This window comes from Pundamilia nyererei, unplaced genomic scaffold (assembly GCF_000239375.1).
Source record: "Pundamilia nyererei isolate P.nyererei 1_Seehausen unplaced genomic scaffold, PunNye1.0 scaffold00108, whole genome shotgun sequence".
NCBI classification, from domain to species: domain Eukaryota; kingdom Metazoa; phylum Chordata; class Actinopteri; order Cichliformes; family Cichlidae; genus Pundamilia; species Pundamilia nyererei.
Window position 1 is genome coordinate 1,855,103 of NW_005187509.1, and position 8,559 is coordinate 1,863,661.

General features: G+C 43.4%; 1 protein-coding gene across 6 annotated transcripts in view; it reads right to left on the reverse strand.

The window, feature by feature from the left end:
- Positions 1–8,559, reverse strand: part of glra1 (glycine receptor, alpha 1) — a 118,303-nt gene that overhangs the window by 15,314 nt on the left and 94,430 nt on the right. The gene's annotated exons all lie outside the window — the stretch shown is intronic.

Sequence of the window (8,559 nt, forward strand, 5' to 3'; positions counted from 1 at the left end):
CCACCACCACCAAACGAGTAATCATGGCTAACGAGCTGATTATAGCCGATCAATCAGGATGTCAGTTTCCCTAATAAGGCGCTGTCATTATAAAACAGTGGGACGGAGGCTGCAGCGGGGAGGTCATGTCCCCCAGGCCTCTTCTCCAAATGCACATCTCTCTTCCCAGAAGGCCGACCAGGCAGCAGGGGAGGAAGCATCATCTCATTGCTCTCCTTCTTTTCTCGTGTTTTTAAGGTGAACGAGACGCAGGTGAGGACCGTCGTGTGCTTTAGTCGCTTGCTGCTTTGATGTGCTTGAGTGTTTGTGTTACTCTGACTGTGGATGTAACGCAGGGCAGTCACTTTTAATGCATCTGATGCGAGCCACTCCACTCCACAGTGGATAATTCACAAATAATTTTTTAACGAAGGCCTCTCTTCATCTTAATACTAATGAGAATTTGTAAGGGAAGGCACTGCAGACAGTCCTGATTGAAGCGGAGGCAAAGGCAGTAATGTTTGACTTCCCTTTGATTTCTAAAGAGGCTCTCATTTTCAGTCTGGAGAGCTTGACTGTGTTAAACAAGCGAGCTGCTGCCAGGCGGGCCTATCCTTCAAGGATGAGTGGCGCTATTGATCTGATCCCCATGCAGTAGCTGTGCTCGCCCAGCAGGGGGGGATGTTTCTCTGTGTGGACGTTGGCAGCAGCGTTTGCTCTCACAGGGCTGCGGTATCTGTCTATTTGATGCCCTCTCGCTCTGTCTTTCTAATTAGACGTCCTTCTGAAGCAGGTATCCTGAGTCCAATTGCTTCTGCTCTTTCTCTGACTCGTTGTCCCCGAACTATCAGTGTCACTAACAAATCAATAAAACATCAGAGTAGAAACCACAGAAATCAGCACAACTGGGATTCCTCCAACTGCTGCTGCTGTGGCTACCTGCGCCGCAAACACAGCTCCGTCCGATGCTGAAATACGAGCCGGGGTGGGGAGCAGAGCGACAGCGGGCTGCGGCTTTCACTTGGATTTGCATACCTGCTGATTTCAGCCAAAGATTTCCAGTCCCCAAGAAATCAAGGCACAAGCTGGCTGTCCTTTCACTCTCACTTTTGTATATGTGCACTTGATGCTTCAAAGCACTTTTACAGCATGCATCTCAATAGTTGCATAACAGTCACAAAGTCCTCGAGGACATTGTTCACTCTGACTGCAGCGGCTTCCAACTGTACTCAGCTGCAGCTCATAGCGCTTCATCTCTGCTGCAGCCAGAATGGCAGGAAACAAACCGCTCTGGGGAATAATTACTCTAATCCATTACAATGTACCGTCCTACGACAATTACCACACTTAGAGGAAGGCATGTGCTCACCATTGTAATTACCTTAAAACACAGCTAATGTATATTAGGGCTAAAGTCAGCACAGATGGTTATTCTCTTTCAGGAAGGAATCACTCCACTAGATGACAGGAACCCCTCAAGAAGTGTATTTAACTCGTACCACAGATCCTCACGTGTCCCAATACGAAGGTTTATATGTGCGAGCAACATCTGAATCCTGCTTCTTCTCGCTCTGGACCGGCCCGAGTGTCACGGCACTGACTGAGCACACGTACGAGTGCACTGGTGTCACATATGTGCCTCTGTGTATGTGCCAGCTGGCCCTCCGCTGATTGTGAAGTTGTTACTGTGACCTTATAAGCTGCTGCTGTCAGTGCTTGGAAGTGATGCACTAATTTTCATGCTAATGCAGCAAGATGCTCTGAACATCTGCACGAATAAGCTCAGAGAAAACTAGTTCTAGACTAGCGAGGGCACCTGTTTGGCAGTCACACCTCAAAGTTTAATCAAACTAAGAAGCCAAAACCTCTAATGACCAGAAGGGGCAGCAGTGAGTCAGCCCTCATAGACTCCCGTGTTAAAACCTTCCAGCAGAAATAAACGTGTTTACAGCCTGATACACAAACTGGTTTGGTCCCTGTAGATAATTCCAACCAGTTTGTGGTACCTGTAGAGGAAACACGGGTGAAACCGATGCTTGTAATGTCTTTAGAAGGATTTTTAAACCAATCATTTTACATTTTATTTTGCTTAGTGATCTTGCCTTTAACTCTTGTTTTCGTTAGTGAAATTCTAGTTTTTCATTTGTATATTAATTAGCACTAACAGAGTGTTTTCCAGCAGCTCTGGATTATCATGGAAATTAATCTCTGTCCAAAATAAAAGTATATTATACCTCTGTTATATTAACAGAGGTATAATAACACAACTCAACAACAGCAATACTAAGAGCCTCTGTTTGGCGTAAGGAAGTTGTTTATCTTACCAGAGTTTTGTGTTCTCCTGTAACTGGTTGGCAAACGCCTTCCCTGGAACATGTCACACTTTCAGAATTTTAAGTGGAATAACACCTAGTGGGAGGCAACCTGTCTCCAAGCAATCTCAGTCCGACACAGAGAGACGAGGTCCCAGCTGATTAGTGGAACTCGTATTCTAGTTTTTTTAGGTCAGTTGGATGGCTGTTCTGCAGTAAGGACTCTCTTGTCACTATTGTGGAGGAACTTCTGTTTCTCTCTGTGAGGTTCTGAATGTAGTTCGTTTCTATGTAACAGAAATTCAACAGATTTGTGATTTTTGTTAATTTATCACAGTTAATCGCTGATTTATGACAGATAAACTGATAGCAGGCTGACTCTAGCTTATTTAAGTCTCCATATTGGATCGCCAAAGTTACAGACCTGGTTGCTATCCTCAAAGTGACCAGGTAAGTTCATCACACATAGTCACAATCATTTAGGCTGTGCTGCAGACTCCAACCATTGTTTTCCCTAAAGCCTTAGCATAACAGGCTTATCTGTCTAATGCAGGTAGGAAGCATTAGCTAATTACTTAACACTTCACCCTTTAATCCAGCCATAGTCACTTCCTGACAAGTAGACAGCCTGAGGTATATATGATCATCAGTGATGACCTGAAGCTATCGTACATTTCATTTCATTCATTCAGTTTTATTTATTTCCACATCACAGTTGCCTCAAGGTGCTTCATACTGTAAGGTAAAGACTACAGTAATACAAAAGACCCTATCATCGAATCACATCACAATATCTGGGACAGCAAATGCAGTAAATATATGAGGACAGGACTTAACTGTGCTAATGACTGGGCTTCTAAAACACCAGGTTATAATCATGGTTAGATTGCGGTTATTTTTACATCTCAGCTGGAATTTAGATTTGATCGACCAGTCCTGTGTTAGTGAGGTTTAGGCGTGCTGGAGCGCAGCGGTGACAGTTTCCTCTGCAGCGAGCTTAAACCTGACTGATAGCCCTCTCGCAGCCGTAATGGAGGGCTGTGGATCACATTAGAGTCACATTAGAAGCACTGGCCAGAGAGGTTAATTAAGAACGAGTGACGCCCAAGGACTGAACGCCTCTCACTCGCTGTGTGCCGACGGGGCTTCGCTGTCATCAGATTTCCTTCACAGCGGTCGGGATTAATGGTGATGATCTTATTGAGGGTGCTCATACATTTATTAAGGGATCATTTTATTCCATTTTTATTGTGCCTGAAATAAAGTAAAAAGACCCAAGGAGCTGAATTTTAAGTTGTTTTATACTTTTGAAGAATTCCTCCATTTCCACCAAATTATGCAGACCTCTCGGCAAAATCCTGCTTTAAATGCAAATACCTCGAATTGATCTCTGTTTTCTTTGCGTCCTTACACGTCCTTGTAGCCTCTTGTTGTTAAGGTGTTGTGATGAGATGAGTTGTGCACAAGTGGTGGAGAGTAAGTAGATTTACATAAGTGCACTCCTGAAATATTTGACTTAGGTAAGCACCTTTTATTTCAGGCAGGGTTCTTATGTCGGGTTCAGGCCGTCGAGTTCACGCTGCTAGGTTCAGGCGGTTTGGTTACGGCTGTGGGGTTCAGGTTGCCGGATTCAGGCTGTCTGTCAGGGTTCAGACCATAAAATTCAAGCTGCCCAGTTCAGGTCGCTGGGTTCAGGCTGTCTGTCGGATTCAGGATGCCAGGTTAAGGCCACTGGTTAAGGTTAAGCTGGTTAAGCTGTCAGGTTAAGGTCTCCAGGTTTGAGAAATCGGGTTCAGGCCGTTGGGTTATGGCTGTGGGATTCAGGCCACCGAGTTCAGGCCGCTGAGTTCAGGCTGTTTGGCTGGCTCGGTCCGACTCCACTCAACAAGAGGCCAATAAGACGAGATCAAGATCTGGGAGGAGCTGACCTTCATCCTTCCAGGATGGAGTTTAAAACAATATAGATGGTGGACATCCAGAAAATATCGACCAGTGGTATCCCAGGTTACTGTACTCGCAAAATGAGTTGACTGATCCCGGAGTTGTTTTCTGTAAAGCTCGCCAACATTACTTTGGTAGCAGTTCGGATGTATTTAATAAGCCGTTTGTCACTAAAGCTTTGAGCTCTGAATAAAGCACTGACTGATTTATACAGATATTCATTGTCCCTGCACACTTTTCACATACTGTAATATGTCTACAATTAATCAGGTACCTTTCTGTGTATGAAAATTCTTTCAGAAAGTTTTGTTTGAAAAATATATAAGATTTGAATTAAAGGTGAGCACAGAGAAACATTTTAACTCTGGACGTATATCTCCAAAAATGAAACTTTTAAACTTTTTTAATCTGACTTCCAGCAGAAAGTCTTTGTGATGTGTTTAAACAAATATGACATGTTTGCAAACTGAATTAAAACAGGCTGATTTGCTGTAGTTTATAATATTAGTGACACCAAAATAGTTAAAAATAACAGCCTAGTTCTGTTTTTAATATAGAAATTGTTGTAATTTTGATATTTTTCAGTATCCTATTCCCACATGAATCTTCCTTTATTTAAACCTTTGGCTGTGGTGTGAAAATGCAGAAGAGACTGTTGCATGGATAACTTTATAGTCGCCCACTTTCTAAGCAGGCTGATACATGCTAACATATTTTTTCCCTCCACTTTATGATTCTTACATTTTCTTGGTGATGAATGTAATAAACACTTTTTTATATAAGAAAATACAAAACTCTGCGCTCGCTGCAGAGACATCAACTGTTAAATGACATTAGAGGATTTTTGGTGACTGAAGGGTCACCTCAGACAACCTCAACAAAAACCCGACTACACAACATGACACAAAAACTGAAAAACAAATGATGTTATATAAGAACACCAGAACATGAATTCACCTATTTTGTAATACAAGCTTAAAATAAATATTAAGGATTCCGAATGGCCAGATGTAAAGGCAGGAAGACCGACAGACGGGCTGCCGTGTACAAGGCTCAAATTGCATAACGTGGCCTACATTCACCCCGCTTCCATTGCAGGGCCACACAGAGAGTGTGAGATAAAAAAAACGTATGCAAAAGGTTTGGTGTTGCAGATGTGGGTCAGTCCTGAGCCTGCGGTCCTCTTTCACTCTCTCTCTGTGGACTCGAGGGCCGAGAGAGGGGTGAGTGTCTGATTCCCTGGAAAGTGCAGCGGCAGCCGGACTGCTAATCTACCTCTTCACCTCCCACCGCTGCTCAGGGGGATTGGGGATTACCACAATGGGATTTAAGATTTATATATTTTATTTTGGATAATTTTTCTATATTCCCACAGACCGGCCTCCCGTCCCTCTCTCTCTCCCTCACGGTGCCTTTGTGGACTGAGATTTCTGTGGAGGGAGGATTCAATCACACTCCGTTAGTAGGGTTCATTTGGGAATACCGCTGTTTGCTTGTGGGTCAGACATTTTTATATATGCTGAAGTTTCCTCCTGAGTTTGGAAAGCCACACTAAAATCCCTCCCCCCCTCCCCCTCGATCCTCCTCCGTGAAGGTCGAATGATATGAACTTTTGCTCCTGAGATTATGGGTTAAACATTTGTTTGCTTTTTTGTAGAAAGCGTGACATCACGGGATGACATCATACTGTCAGGTGCGCTCAAAGAAAGGTCTTACACTGATTTTACATTCTGACTTTGGGCCGACTTCTGACTACAGCCTGAGATCCTGGAGCAGAGGTGGGTCAGTCAGAGTCCTCAGAGCTCTGTTTCCATATGTTTGTTAAACATTATGGTCATTTCCTGCTTCATGTTCTTATTCTTGGAATCTGATAGAGGCAGTGAGCCCAAACCTCCACCACGGCAGCTCACTGTCTATTTTAAGAAATCTGCAGGAAAAACGAGTGCTGGTCTCGATGATGGTTTTTAATGGATTTACATGACCCCGGCAGACTTTCATCAGAATGATAAACTTTAGGGATGTAGACTCAAACAGAAGCTTTATCATTGGAAACCTGTAGAACAGTCGGTACATGATTAAAAAAAACAAGGAAATACACAACAGGCCCGGTTCAGGTCAGGTATCTTTTCAAGGTCCTGTCCTCATCCCCTCACCCCCAACCCTTCACAGCAGATGGGCGCCCCTCCCTGAACCCCAAAGTGATTCCTCATAGGGGGTCATATTATTGTTGGGTTTTTCTCTGTATGTATTGTTATAGGATCTACCTTACAATATAAATCGCCTTGAGGCAACTGTTGTTGTAATTTGGCGCTATATAAATAAAACTGAATTGAATTGAATCCCCTCACCACCAACCCTTCGCAGCAGATGGCCACCCCTCCATGAGCCTGGTTCTGCTGGAGGTTTCTTCCTGTTAAAAGGGAGATTTTCTTTCCCTCTGTTGCTGAGCACTTGCTCATAGGTGTTCGTCTGATTGTTGGGTTTTCTCTGTATTACTGTAGGACCTTTATTCTACAGCACAAGGCGACTGAGGGGACTATTGTTGTTATTTGGTGGTATTTAAATAAAACTGAACCGACCCACAAAAACATGCATTAAGGCTCTTTAGTATTAATAATAATGATCACTAATAACATTAACTGTTTTTAATGCAAACGTCTTAAACCCGCCTTTTTCTGCATGTCCAGCCTAAATCGTGATTACCTTCATTCTGAAACTGACAGTCTAATCTTGCTCTTATGTCTACAACGCAACGGCCTCACTGGGCAGGACCTCCGTCACCCCGCGAGGACACAAGGTCCTCATAAATACATGACCACACGCTCACACGCTAAAGCATGTCAGACTCAATCAGGCAGCTCCAGGAGTAGCGAGCACAAACACATGCCCTACAACAGCAAAACGCACGACAGCCCCCACGGATGCATTCATGCATGCTCACCAGCTATAACGATACAATCTCTCTCTCACACACACAATGGGTGCTGTATGGATTGTTTACTGCAGGCACGATGTTGCATTTCTTGTGGGCGTTTGCATTTCCCTGCCCTTCACCCACACAAACCACTAGTTTCACTGTCAAGCAGCACTTCAGCTCCCCGCAGGCCTGACAGCTTTACTCTTTATTCAATACAGCAGCCGGGCGCTGATAAATCCAACTGGACATATAGGATTGATTGATTAAATGCTGCAAAGATAAAAGCTAACCTAAGAAAGTAGCAGAAAGAAGGCAAAGAAGAAAAAAAGGCTCTGATACGTCTGAACTGTCCTCCGGGGGAAATTTGACTTTGTGCGTTGTCATTTTAACCAAATATCCAAAAACAGTGTTGAGGAATTAAATAAAGCGACACATTTTCAGGTCTCCACTCTATCTTCGTTTCATCAGAAGAGATGTTTTTAGGCAGTTTGACAGTTAATGAAAAATGGAGACTGTTTTGGGAGTTATTTGTTTTTGACTTCACAGTGATGTCAGAACAAAGAAAGACGAAGGCTGCTGATGTGATTATCCACCTCTTAGTGATAAAAACATCTAATCAGTGTTGTATGTTTTTCACAGGCTCTCCCAAATTGTAGCCAGCTCCTGGGGCAGATTTTATACGTGTCACTTCCTACAAGAGCTCAACATTTTCTTTTTTAACAACACCAGGAAGCTGCGAATGGATGGATTAATACTCAGACGTAAAAATAAACACTAGTTTGTTTATTCTACGTGGCTTACTGTTTTAATAAATAAAAAAAACGTCTGTAATGTTTGTTAGCATACTTGTTAAAGGTTTGACTTTCTTCAGATTAACTAATGGGACATCTGTATATGAACATCTGTAAGCAGAGGATGTGGTTTTCTGATTGATTACTGACCACACGTGTTTAATCTGAGCAGAAATCAATGAAACACGCTGGGATGATTTTTCCAAGGCTACCTGGATGAAAAGCACATGATGTCACAGACACACAAAAACCCTGCAGCACACTCGGCACTGTTTGTTCTGACTGCTGCATTTCCACAAACAAAAGTTTGAGAGCTCAGCAGAGTTTCTTTTTTAATGTGTGCTTTCTTCTCTTTTACATCGTGGATCCATTATGAGCCTCGTCTGTGTTTGCTCCGCGGCTCAGCCTTTAATCATTCTCGGCTCTCTGCCCATCAAACATTGATGCTTTGTGTTTCTGCCCGGTGATGACGAGCGTTGCCTGCGAAAAAGCTAATATCAAACACGCCGTGAATTTTTCAGAAGGCCTGAGGATGGAGGAGAGCTGGGATTTTGATGTTCTCACACACACACACACACACACACACACACACACACACACACACACACACACACACACA